Source organism: Triticum aestivum, chromosome 7B (assembly GCF_018294505.1).
Source record: "Triticum aestivum cultivar Chinese Spring chromosome 7B, IWGSC CS RefSeq v2.1, whole genome shotgun sequence".
In the NCBI taxonomy this organism is placed as follows: domain Eukaryota; kingdom Viridiplantae; phylum Streptophyta; class Magnoliopsida; order Poales; family Poaceae; genus Triticum; species Triticum aestivum.
The window spans coordinates 646,358,862-646,372,831 of record NC_057813.1 but is presented as its reverse complement, the minus strand read 5'-3'; the positions used below and the strand labels follow the sequence as shown (position 1 = coordinate 646,372,831).

Sequence of the window (13,970 nt, the reverse complement as noted above, 5' to 3'; positions counted from 1 at the left end):
TAAAATGTCACTTGCCCAAGAGGATGGATGAAGCCTTGGCAGTTTGATATCTAAGGCCAATCTCGCTTCTTCCCAGAATTGTCGAGCATGTGTACAGTGTATCAGCGCATGCTCGAGATCTTCCTCTTTTGCTTGACATACTTTGCATAAACTGACATCTCTGATGTGTCTATATTGCAGCGTCTTCTCGTCAGGTAGGATGCCCGGAAGGAGTCGCCACCAGAATACACGCACCTTTGGGACAACTTTGAGAGACCATAATGCTTTCCGCAAATGTGTTTGATCCACTGAAGCTCCTCTACCCTGCCCCTCACCTAGAGATAAATGCTTGTTGCGGTTCATAAGAGCTCGGTACGCTGTTTTCACACTATAATTGCCTGATTTCTCATATGCACATGCTAGAAAATCTGCGCCACCACCTCGCCGCAATGGAATATTTAGTATAGCTTCGGCATCTGGTGTAATGAAGGTTTCCCTGACCAACTCCCTCTTCCAGGTCCAGTTGGCAGTGTCAATGAGATCGCTAACCCATTCCACATTAGTATTTGGAGGTTTTAGCATCGAGGTTCTGGGAGCCGTGGTGTGTATCCACTTATCCGTCCAAGCGTTGATGGTGGTTCCATCACCCACCAGCTGGACTAAGACTGTACTGAGAGCCTCGCGCCCAGCCACTATTGCACGCCATATTGCCGAGGCAAAATGGGGTATATTGGCATGCATGAAATCAGTGTCTGGGAAATATCTTCCCTTCAAAACTCTAGCACATAGGGAGTTCGGATTTGTCATAAACCTCCAGACATGCTTTCCCAGTAATGCGAAGTTATAAAGATGGTAGTCAAGAAAGCTCATGCCACCTTTGCATTTTGGTACTGTGAGTCCTTTCCATGATATCCAGTGAAGAGACCTTCTATTTATAGAACTGCTCCACCAATATTTGGCCATACTGGAAGTCAAACTGTTGCACACTTTCTTTGTCACTAAGAAACAACTCATACTGAATGTGGGAATCGCCTGGAGTATGGATTTCAATAACGTTTCTCTTCCCGCGCATGCAAAGAGCCTTTCAGACCAGCCCTCCATCTTGCCCTTTCATCGGTCCCCAATATGCTCGAATGTACCGCTTGTAATCCTTCCAACGGCAGTTGGGAGACCAAGGTATCTCTCGCAAAATTCAAGATTGATTGGTGGTTTTCCTGTTACTGATTGTATTGTACTCCTACCCGCAAAAGAAGATTGTATTGTACTCCAAGAAACGAGAGACAATCGTCAGAACGGACGGAAACACCGGAAAAAGGAGGCTTTGGTCGTATCTCCGGCAGGTCTTTTTTAACATTCCTTTTGTGGCCCTGGGTTAGACCCCCGGGACACGTTTTTGGTCCTGTATAAGTAAGCATACCTTCACCGGAGCAAAATAAAACGCGACGAGTCCCCCAATTTGATATTGATATTTCCCCCACGAAATCCTTCTGAGCAGATCCAATCCAACTCGATCGACCTTACAGCCCGAGGCAAGATCGATCGCGACCCCAGAAGACCAAAATACAGGCTCACCGTTCACGTGCGATCGACACGCGCGACAATGAGCGTCGCCGGCTCACCAGACGCCGCCGGCACGCGGACCGTGTACATGGCGCTCAAGATCCCGGCGACGACGGCCAGCGGGGACAGGAACCAGGCCTACACCATGGCGCGGAGGTTCCAGTGCTCGGCTACGAGTGGCAGATCGACTACCACCCCGACAGCCACTACCCCTACCACCGCCGTAAAAGCTGGGTGAAGCTCCGCATCAGCCTCGTTCGCACTCCCTCCCCGGACGCCGGCGCAGTCACGGCCTCCTTCACCTTCTGCCTGGTCGATCCCAGCCAGATGCTCAAGCCCTTCCGGGAGGTGGCGGCCCATTGCCCTAGGTTCCGTCAAGGGACATCCCAGGAGGTCCTGCTTGTGTCCCGGGCCGCGCTGGAGGCGTCGGGCTACCTCGCCCGCGACGGCAACTGCTTCGTGCAGTGCGAGGCCGTGCTCTCCCGCGAGACGTACACGTATGGCGGCGACGGAGCCGAGATCGCCGCCCATCTCCGTGACCTGGGCCATGACCTCGGCGACCTCCTGCGGAGCCAGAAGGGCGCGGACGTCACCTTGTTCATCGGCGCCGAGTCGTTCCGCGCGCACAGGTGCGTGCTCGCCGCGCGGTCGCCCGTGTTCGCGGCCGAGCTCGCCGGAAGCCTGATGAACGAGGCGCAGGAGGTAAAGGACACGGACGCGGACACCTTCCGGGCCCTGCTTCGCTTCATCTACACGGACACGCTGCCGCCACAGCTCGAGAAGATGGGCCGCTGGCCGGAGACCGGGAAGGAGGATAAGGAGGCGCTGTCGATGGCGCGGCGTCTGCTCGAGGCCGCCGACCGGTACGGCGTGGAACGGCTCAAGGTTATCTGCGAGGAGAAGGTGTGCGACAGCATCGGCGTGGGCACCGTCGCGAGGGATCTGGTCTTGGCAGAACGGCGTGGATACAAGAAGCTCAACGACAGGTGCATGGAGTTCCTGGTGGCCGGCCCGGCGGACATACTCGCGGTGGCGGCGGCCGGGGGTTGCAAGCTTCTCGAGGCGACATGCCCCTCGGTTTTGACTGAGATGCTCACGGCTGTCGCCGCTAGGAGCTGCCAACTCGCACTGGGAGGTGGTGCACTTGTATTGGGTGCAAATTGTGAGAGCATGGGGGAGGAGGTGTCTGTTTTCTATGAGCACTAGTAGATGTCTTGAATAATTACACGGAGCAATTTTGTCTGTTTTTTCCTCTATCCCTTTTTTTCATATAAGTGGTGTTTGACGTGTTTGTGCCCCTTGTGATGTAGACTTTATTGCGTTTGTAGTATTTTCAGCCTTTTCCTGTTTAATTATTTATTTAATCTTTTTATTCCTTTTTGTAAACTATTTTTTGCTAATGGCATGCTTAATTTTTGCTATTCTTTTTCTCAAATGATAAGTGGCACTAAGCAATTCGCACCGAATGCGTCAATCGCCGTCCATCGCAAGTCATGATTTTTAAAGCAGTGAGACAGTGCCACGTCACTTTTTCTAGCGTTTGGGCCGAACGGTCTCACAACTGAACGAGTTATACAGTCCCACATACTTTTTCGCCGCTCACTTTCTCTCCCCTCCATCTCGACGCCTCCGCTCCTTCCACCGGACCCAACATGGGGTGTCGTGTGGATCCCCGGTGATTTCCTGAGGAGGGCCCGCAAATCCTCGGTGATTCCGGTGAGGTCCAGGTCTCGAGGCCCATGAGATGCACGATGACGCCGGCAAGGGTAGCAACTTTTGCCAATTAGGTCCGGGGGCCACTCTCCGCTTGGTGCAAGGGTGCAACGCCGCCAGAGACGGCGATAGTGGGATACTGTGGGGCAAGGAACTGCCGACGGCCAACGGAGCAGGCCAAGCGGGGAGAAGAGGTGGCGGAGCCAGTTCAGGAGAAGGAAGGATGCGAGCGCTTGCGTGTGAGGTTGTGGTGCCAGTACGTCGCAGGGGCACCCTCCCATGCCCCTGCCCCGAACAACAACTTCTGCTATAGGATGGCAAGGCTACAGTAAGGAGATAGTCGTGTCAGAAATCAGATTAGTTAGCTAGTTTGCTATTTACTGAAGATAGTTCAGTTCATGTGTACCCAAGGTTCGACTCAAAATGAATTATTAATTGTAACTACAATAGTTACCATTGTATTAGATATATATTTGCCATTTTATTTAGCAAAATATTCTTCCAGAATAGACACACAACTAATATACATCTTGTTCAGTATAGAAATCTGTAAACTGAACTAACTTCAGTAAACTGCCATGTCAATTACTATGTTCTCTTGCCATGGCACCTCGTACTTATTTTTGCCATGTTACATAGTCGTGATTTTCCGGAGACAAATTTCACCCAATTTTACAATCTGTAAACTGCCATGTCAATTAGTCACGATTTGTCATCATGAGACTTGTGATTGGATTAGTTGCCAGGAGTATCAATACAGTTCACGCATCATCATGGAAAATTTTAGAAATCTTGATAGTTACACGGCAAATTCACGGAAATTTTTTTCACTCACGGCAAATTACTCACCTAAAACACGGAAGTTTTAATTAAAATACAATGGCAGGTTTTGTTACGAATGTGCCATGGCAATTTTTCTTTTTCATACTTTGCTTTTCAACCTTTTGTGTCTTATTCACACTCGGCAATTTCCTCATTCAGAACATGGCAATTTAATTTAAAATACCATAGCAATTTTGATATGAATCTGCCATTGCAATTTTCTCATTTTCGTACTTGATTTTCACCTTTTTGTGTTTTTTTCACGGACGGCAAATTCCTTATGCAAAACACGACAATTCTTTATATGAATCTGCCATGGCAATTTTCTTGTTTTCATAATCGATTTTCAACTTCTTTGTGTTTTTTCTCACAAACGGCAAATTCCTCACTCAGAACACAACAAATTTGATTAAAATACCATAGTAATTTTTTATATGAATCAGCCATGGCAAATTTCTTGTTTTCATACTTGATTTTTAACTTTTTGCTTTTTTTCGCACACGCCAATTTTATTACCCAAAGAATGTCATTTTTTATAAAAATAGCATGGCAAATTTTGAATGTCCATTTGCCATGGCATCTTTGAATCATTTGGTTTTGCGTTTCAATCACATACATGGCAAGTTTTACCCAAAAGATGCCAATTTTAATAAAAATAATATGGCAAAACTGGAACACGCATTTTTCATGGCAATTTTGAATCATATGTTTTTTTGGTTATTATTCACATACATGGCAATTTTATTTCCCCAAAGATGGGAACTTTTATTAAAATAATAGAAATAGCATGGCAAATTTGAATATGCATTTTCCATGGCAATTTTGAATCATTTGTTTTTTTTGTTATTACTCCAATACATGGCAATTTTATTATCCAAAAGATGTCATTTTTATAAAAGTAGCATGGAAAATTTGAATATGCATTTGCCATGGCAATTTTGATTCATTTGTTTTTTTTGTTATTACTCACATACATGCCAATTTTATTACCCAAAAGATGGCAATTTTTTTAAAATTAGCATGGCAAATTTGAAACTTTTTGGTTGAAAATACCATGGCAAAATTGAACATGTACTTTTTGCCATGGCAATTTTTGATCAACTTTTTTAGTACTTCACATTCCTCACAATTGTTCTTTCATAAAGCATGGCAAATTTGATAAAAAGTACCACGACATTTCTGAATATGCACTTGCCATGGCAATTTTGATTTTTTTGTTGAATATGCACTTGCCCAGATTTTTCAAAGTTCATTTGCATTGCCACTTCTTCTTTGGTGTTTTTCAACATGTTGCTGCCATGGAAAATTTCAGTCCAAACAAAAATTATTAGATTTTCAACATCATTCTCCATTAGCACATCATGCCATGTGTTTCTTCTGCATGGTGTATATATATGCATGGCAATTCATATTTAAGTGCCATGGCAAATCTGCCATGTAGTTATCCATTCATCGCACTTTTTACTATACAAAGCATGACACTTATAATTAAAACAGCATGGTAAATTTTAATGTGCATTTTTTTTGCCATGGCAATTATGTTCATAATATGTGCTACTTCACATACATGGCAAATTCCTCACACACAAACATCACAATTTTTATTTGAAATAACATGTAATTTTTCTTGTTCGTAGTTTCAATTTCAACCTTTTGTATTTTCTCACACATGGCGATTTTCGCATATATTATATGGAAACTTGATTAAAATACCATGGCAATTTAATATATTTTTTGTATGATGGGAATTGCCATATTCTAGTTTCTTTTGGGTCAACAAAAAAAATTCACCCACGGAAAATTTTCTGCTTTTTATAGTTGATCGCATTTTTTTCATATCATAGCAAAAATTGGGCTTTAATATTTCAAGAAAAATGGGACTTTTATTTTGTTTTGTTACTGGGCTTTTTTTTTCTTTTTCGTGATACAGGGAAACAACCTATAGGGGCGACCGGGATGCCGTTCAGGCGTGGGTCTGCTCGTACCGAACGAGATCGTTAGGTAGGAGGCACTGCTCGTTCCGAACGAAGCGTTCGGTCGGCACCTGCCACACATGACGCACTACTAGGAAAAGGGCTATAGATGGGATTGACACTAATGGCGCACCAGAAAGATGGTGCGCCATTAGTATATACTAATGGCGCACCACAATCTGATGCGCCATTAGAGTTTAAACTACTAATGGCGCACCATGCTACGGGTGCGCCATTAGTATCAATTTTTTTTAACTAGTGCGCCTGTCCAAACATACTAATGGCGCATCCGGGCAAAGTGCGCCATTAGTAGTTGTAACTACTAATGGCGCACCAGGCAGCAGGTGCGCCATTAGTATAGAATTTTTTTTTGAACTAGTGCGCCTATCCAAACATACTAATGGCGCATCCTGCCCAAGTGCGCCATTAGTAGTTGTAACTACTAATGGCGCACCAGGCAGTGGGTGCGCCATTAGTATAGAATTTTTTTTTGAACTAGTGCGCCTATCCAAACATACTAATGGCGCATCCTGCTTAAGTGCGCCATTAGTAGTTGTAACTACTAATGGCGCACCATGCAAGAGGTGCGCCATTAGTAAGTGGGCAGCAACAAGATATTTGGGACAGCCTCTCCTACCCACACACTCACTTTCTCCCCACTTCATTCTCTCCACCTCCTCCTTGTCTCGGGTGCCTCCTCTTTTTCACCTCATTTCCACCATAGATTCATTCAAATTAAGTGGTTAAATTACCTTGTTTTAATAGGTAAGTAAGGGGGGAAGCTATATTTAGGTTGTTCTCCTTACAACAATGTGCACATGCACTTTTTACGGCCTAGCTAGATCTATGTATGTTCGTGGTGTTGCATATGTTTGTGGTGTTGCATATGTGTTTGTGTTTGGAGGTGTACCGGTATTTGATATGCGATAGTTGCCAATATTTTGCCGGAATGTTGATTCATTTCCGTTTCGGCGAGAATTTTGGCATTAAGCATTCTTTTTGGTCCTATTTTTAGGGAAAGTCATGCCAAATTTTTGTTTGGTTCTAAAATATCGTTTTGCTCTACCCCGCAGGCGACCATGGTCCGCACGATGACCGAAGGCATCGTGAATAGGTTTTTGAGGTCCGCGAAGGCCGAGATGCTTCAAAAGAACGAGACGGAGATAAGATGTCCGTGTCGAAGATGCAAGCTGAAGAGCCTTATTGCGGACCCGGATTCCGGGCAGGTGCGGGACCACCTGCTGTTGCGTGGTTTCATGGATGGCTATCGGTGGCAAGGTGATGAAGATGACTACGAAGTCGTCCATGCGGGCCGGGCAAGAAATGAGGAAGGGCAGCAAGACAACCACCGCGGCTCGGGCGGGCGAGAAGACGAAGAATCCCCAGGAGATGATCACGACTGTGATGCTGTACACAGTCATCATGTAGAAGATGCAGGACATGATGATGAGGAAGATGCCGGAGCAGGCGACGGGCATGATCATGAAGATGATGATGCCGGCGGAGCAGACGACGCTGGACCATCGATGGGCTGGGTGCAGGACCCTCATATTCAAGAGCTGCTTCTCAAGCAGACGGATAACGCAAGAGCTGCCGCCCGAGAGAAAGCCAAGATGGATCAACTTGAGTTAGACGCGGTTACTCCATTGTATGAAGGATGCAGGCCCGAGGATACCCGCCTGAAAGTAACGCTCATGGCCCTGGAGATGAAGGTAAAACACAAAATGACCGACGCATGCTTCGACGAGAACATGTCATTCTGGCACGAACGTCTTCCCAAGGGGAACAAGTGCCCGACCAGTTTGGAGGAGGCGAAGAAAATCGTGTGTCCTCTGGATTTACCGCACGTGAAATACCATGTGTGCATGAACAATTGCATCATTTATCGGGACGAGCACGCGGAGTCTACAATATGTCCGGTGTGCGGTGTCACTCGATACAAGAAGAGGAAGAAAGCTCCTCGAAAAGTGGTGTGGTACTTTCCGATCACTCCTCGTCTGCAGCGGTATTTCGCGGATCCTAAGGTAGCAAAGCTCCTGCGTTGGCACGCGGATAGGGAGGAGAAGAAGCGAGAAGATGACGCAAATGATCCGGAGATAGATAAAAAAGACAAGATGCTGAGTCACCCTAAGGATGCGAGCCAGTGGCAAGCATTGAACTTCGAATACCCAGAATTTGGGAACGATCCAAGGAACATCGTGCTGGGCGCGAGCACCGATGGAGTCAATCCGTTTGGCAGCCAGAGAAGCACACATAGCACCTGGCCTGTGTTTGTGTGGATGTACAACCTTCCCCCCTGGTTGTGCATGAAGAGGAAGTACATTCACATGAGTATGCTAATTGAAGGGCCGAAACAACCAGGGAACGACATCAATCTGTATCTGGGGCTGCTGAAAGAGGAGCTTGACACGCTGTGGAAAACGCCAGCCAATACGTGGGACGCCGCAGAGAAAGAATATTTCCCTATGAGAGCCGCACTGCTCACGACGGTGCACGACTATCTCGGTTACGGATATCTTGCGGGGCAGGTAGTCCACGGATTTTCTGGATGCGTAAGGTGCATGGATGACACAACGTATCGCCAGCTAGATAGAGATCCCGGGTCTTCGAAAACCGTGTTCATGGGACATCGAAGGTGGCTTCGCGACGATGACCCGTGGAGGAAACGCAAGGATCTGTTCGATGGTGAAACCGAACCCCGAAAACGCCCGTGTACGAGGAGCGGCGAGGAAATAGACAAGCTGTTGAAAAATTGGAAAGACTGCCCACTGCCGGGAAAGAAGCAAAAGGCGCCAGAGCCGGGAAAGAAGCGAAAGGCGCCAGAGCCGCTGCTGAAGGTATGGAAAACGAGGTCTGTTTTCTGGGACTTGCCGTACTGGAAGATCCACCGTGTGCCTCACAGCCTTGATGTCATGCATATCACGAAGAACGTGTGCGAGAGTCTGCTTGGTACCCTGCTCAACATGCCAGAGAGGACCAAAGATGGGCCGAAAGCAAGGGCAGACTTGAAATCAATGGGCATCAGGCAGGAGCTTCACGCTATATATGATGATGATGATGATGATGATGATGATGATGATGATGATGATGATGATGATGATGAGGCGAAGCAGGACACAGAAAGTCGTCGCAAAGGCAAAAAGGCCAAGAAGACCGGAAATGACTACCCTCCCGCGTGCTTCACTCTAAGTCAGGAGGAGATCGAGCAGTTTTTCACCTGCCTCCTAGGAGTAAAACTTCCTTACGGTTACGCGGGGAAGATAAGCAGATACCTAGACCCAGCGAAGCAGAAGTTCAGCGGGATGAAGTCTCACGACTGTCACGTGCTGATGACGCAGATACTTCCAGTTGCAATCCGTGGGATCATGGACGCGCACGTCCGTGAAACGCTATTTGGCCTATGCAACTTCTTCGACGTCATCTCTCGGAAGTCGATTGGCGTGAGGCAACTCAGAAGGCTACAGGAAGAGATCGTGGTGATACTATGCGAGCTTGAGATGTACTTCCCGCCCGCATTCTTCGACGTTATGGTGCATCTGCTGGTCCATATAGTGGAGGATATCATCCAACTCGGGCCGACGTTCCTGCACAGCATGATGCCGTTCGAAAGGATGAATGGTGTCATCAAAGGATACGTTCGCAACATGTCACGTCCAGAAGGAAGCATAGCCAGGGGCTTTCTGACCGAAGAGTGCATCTCCTACTGCACGAATTATCTAGGCATCGAGAACCCCGTTGGTCTGCCCGTCAACAGGCACCTCGGCAGGCTCGCTGGATGGGGTCACCGTGAGGGTCGCCGCGAAATGCATGTCGACTTCGAGGGTCGACTCGCCGACTTTGAAAGAGCAAACCTAGTCGCGCTACAACACATAGACGTGGTCGATCCTTGGGTGGTAGAGCACAAAACCTTTATTAAAAAGACGTACAATGACCGAGGCCAACAGAGGACGGACGGAGATACACTCAAAGAGCACAACTCATGTTTCACGCGTTGGTTCAAGCATAAGCTTCTGTCGTACCCTTTACATGAGGATTCTTCCGCGGAAGAACAACTCATATTCGCCTTGTCACAGGGCGCCGAGCACAACCTGATGACCTATGAGGCGTACGATATCAATGGCTACACATTCTACACCGAGGCCAAGGACATGAAGAGCGATGGTTATCAGAACTCCGGGGTAACGATGGAATCCTACACCGGTAACGACAAGGACAGATACTACGGAAGGATCGAGGAGATCTGGGAGCTGAGCTACGCTGGAGAGAAGGTCCCGATGTTCCGTGTCAGATGGGCCAAGAACGTCATAAAAGAAGACCGGTATTTCACCACCATGGTTATACCCGAAGCCAAATCCAAGACCGCGGGCGCAAACGTCACCGCGAAAAATGAGCCATGGGTACTGGCTTCCCAAGTGGACCAATGCTTCTTCATTACCGACCCGCCAAAGCCCAGTCGTGTTGTCGTGAGGAGAGGCAAAAGGAAGATCATCGGAATGGATGGAGTAGCCAATGAGCAAGACTTCGACAAGTACGGCGACCCGAGGATCGAACATGACGACGATGATGAAGTAGCAGCATACACCACAAGAAGAAGCAGGACCACCCTACCTAAAGGACGTCCGTTCCACAGAAGAACTCCATTTGCGAAAAAGAAGGGCAAGAAGATTGTGAACAGATAGCTAGCTAAGATCGATTGTATTTAAATTGTAGCCTTCATTTCTCGATTGTATTTCATGGGTACTTTTTGAACTATCATGAATATTTTTAAATTTCATGGACACTCGATCTCGATCCCCCTCCATCTCGATCGCTATCCCACCTCGCCAGATCCGGCCCCCCTCGCCGCCGAGCACCCCCCAGTCCACCGGCCGCCGCCGCCGACCCCCCGCACCCTCGATTCCCCTACCCAACCGCCGCCGCCGACCCCCCGCACCCCGCGCACCGTCTTATAAAAAAAATTAGTATCAAACAGCTTTTTAAATGCTACTGTCTTATAAAAAAATATTACTGTTATTATTTAAACAAGTTTGAACATATTTAAACACAAATAAGTATCAAACAGCTTTTTAAATGCTAAAAAAAAATTTGTGGAGCCCACCTCGATCCCCCTCCATCTCGACCGCTATCCCACCTCGCCAGATCCGGTCCCCCTCGGCGCCGAGCACCCCCCAAGTCCACCGGCCGCCGCCGCCGACCCACCGCACCCTCGATTCCCCTACTCAACCGCCGCCGCCGACCCCCCGCACCGCGCGCACCGTCTTATAAAAAAAATAAGTATGAAACAGCTTTTTAAATGCTACTGTCTTATAAAAAAATATTACTGTTATTATTTAAACAAGTTTGAACATATTTAAACATAAATAAGTATCAAACAGCTTTTTAAATGATAAAAAAAATTTGTGGAGCCTGGGAGTCGAACCCAGGACCTCCTGGTGTGAGAACTGGCTGCTGACCAGTCGAGCTAGTAGAGTGGGCTTGACGTGGATAGGTTCTGGTAGTACATAACCTTTTGGCTCGAGTTGAAATAAAAAAAATACTAATGGCGCAACACGGTGAGGTGCGCCATTAGTATGGACATGCTAATGGCGCACCACAGTGAGGTGCGCCATTAGTATTGTGGCCCGATCCCCCTTCGCCCGATCCCCCCTTCGCCCGATCCCCCCTTCCCTCTCCCCCTCGCCAGTTCTCTCCCTCTCGATCCACCGCCGCCGCCGCCGCTGCCCTCGCCCTCGCCCTCGCCCTCTCCCTCCCTCGCCCTCTCCTCGCCTTCCCTCTCCCTCGCCCCGCCTCCCTCGACGCCACCGTCCCCGCCACCTCGACGCTGCCCCGCCGCCTCGACGCGACCCCCGCCGCCCGGACGCCCGCGCCCGACGCCGCCTCGACGGGACCCCGCCGCCCCGACTCCGCCTCGACGCTGCCCCGCCGCCCCGACGCCGCCTCGACCCCGCCCCGACGCCGCTGCCCCACCTCGACCCCGCCCCGTCCAAACCACCGTCGCCGGGGCACCCGTCCTCCCTCCGCGGCCTCTCCGGCTGCTACGAGTGCCGCGCCATCAACGTCGAGCCCGTCTCAAGGTCTGCCGCCTGCCTGCCTAGCTAACCCCTCTCATTACTCATTAGCCATCAACCAGCTCCATGGATGTTAACCATGGTTAGTCTTCGCCATTAGTACTAATCATCGTGTTAATTGGCCATCAACCAGCTCCATGGATGTTAACCATGGTTAATCTTCGACACATGACAGTGCTTTCGCTCGTGTACGTAATTCAGTACAGTTCTTTATGAATAATAAACGAATTATTAGTTTGCTCTGCAATTCTCTGTTTCTTCCATGGGATGACACATGACAGTGCTTTAGTTCATGTACTCCCTGCATAAAGAAATATTAGAATGTTTAGATCGCGTAAAGAAATATAAGAGTATTTAGATCACTAAAGGGGAGTATATAATTAAGGGTCGGTTCTCTTTGGGCTAGATCACGTCAAGAAATATGAGAATGTTTAGATCACTAAAGGAGGGAGTATATATTAAGGGTCAGTTCTCTTTGGGCCTCTGGATGGATATAAGTTGGGTAGAGCCAGTTCTTTCAGGGTTATTGGGTGATTGTCAAAATAAACTTAACTACTTTTTCTGTTTTATTTACTCTGCATATTAGTTTGACCTAAGTCAAATTTTATGAAGCTTCGCCATTAGTCTTCGATATTTTTGTGGGATTATATAGAATTTTTGCAAAACATATATAGGAGATCAACATTATATATGCATGTGGTGAAGATTTTTCTGGTGCAAATCATGTAATAAAGAACTGAAAGGGAGTCAGTTAGTATGGCCACCTAAAGTTCGGTCCAGGATGGACGAAGCTCCAAAAGTTTGAATTTGAGATCGAGGGAGAACTTCTGGGGTTCTGTTGTGGGTTATGATTCCTCGTACAACGCTCACAACCTGAATAGATATGATTTTCTGTTGTGAGAAGTTGAAGGATTTGAGGTTGGCTCCTGTTGAAACTTGGCTAGAGATACAACTTTGTTTTGTCATTGGGAAGTGTAAAGCATTGGAGAAGATTTATTGTTGATGCTCACACCTCCAGAATATTTAGTTAAAACCTTCTGCTGAACTCATTAAGTTGTTGACTGCGCATTATGGAGAAAATTGTATTTCTGCAACCAGATTCAGCTACTGTCGTTACAACACTGTCTTTTGAGTAAATTGAGACTCCACATCATCACTGACATCGCAGGGCCATTTCTGTCAGATCCGTTGTCGAACTCCTCTAACTTGGAAACTTGGGTTATGTGTTACTCTTTCTTCTGAAGTTGTGCTTCTGTGTTATAAATCTCTGAAGTTGTGGTTCTGCAAAAATCGTGCCGCTGAAGTTGTTTGTTAGTGCTTCAAGTTATTTATCTTCTTTTAGGTTATTTATCACTTGTGTTATTATTATACATCTTGTGCTTCTGGGACAGTTAGAGTATCCATCGATCATATTTGAACCTAATACCAATTCATTCATCTCCATACCACTGCAGACACAACAGAACAGAGGCACTTCATCACCCACGGCTGAGAAAGCAAGGTAGAATCACCACTGCATACATACTATTTCTCTTTTTTTTCTGTTCTTTTCAGATCAATATTGTTGTGATCTTTCATGTCTTTTATAACAGGGAAAATGGTTGTATATGATAGACATCGAACCGTTTCTGTAAACTGAGTACTAACTGAGTTCCCTAAAAAAAGAACCTTAGTACTAACTGAAATATGATGGAACAGAAAATACAATGAAATCAATACGGAACATGCTAGATAAATATTGCCATGAAACCAGATGACACTGATAATTTTAGTGGAAAACAAAGGACTCTTCTGTTATTTTTAGTGAAAAGTTGGTCCACCGACCACTCACATATCCAATTTCCATGATCCTCAA

The 13,970-nt window shown here is 47.1% G+C and overlaps 1 pseudogene; it reads left to right on the top strand.

Moving 5' to 3' along the window:
- The first annotated feature begins 1,433 nt into the window (after positions 1 to 1,433).
- Positions 1,434 to 2,745, top strand: LOC123158343 (BTB/POZ and MATH domain-containing protein 1-like; annotated as a pseudogene).
- Positions 2,746 to 13,970: the final 11,225 nt, after the last annotated feature.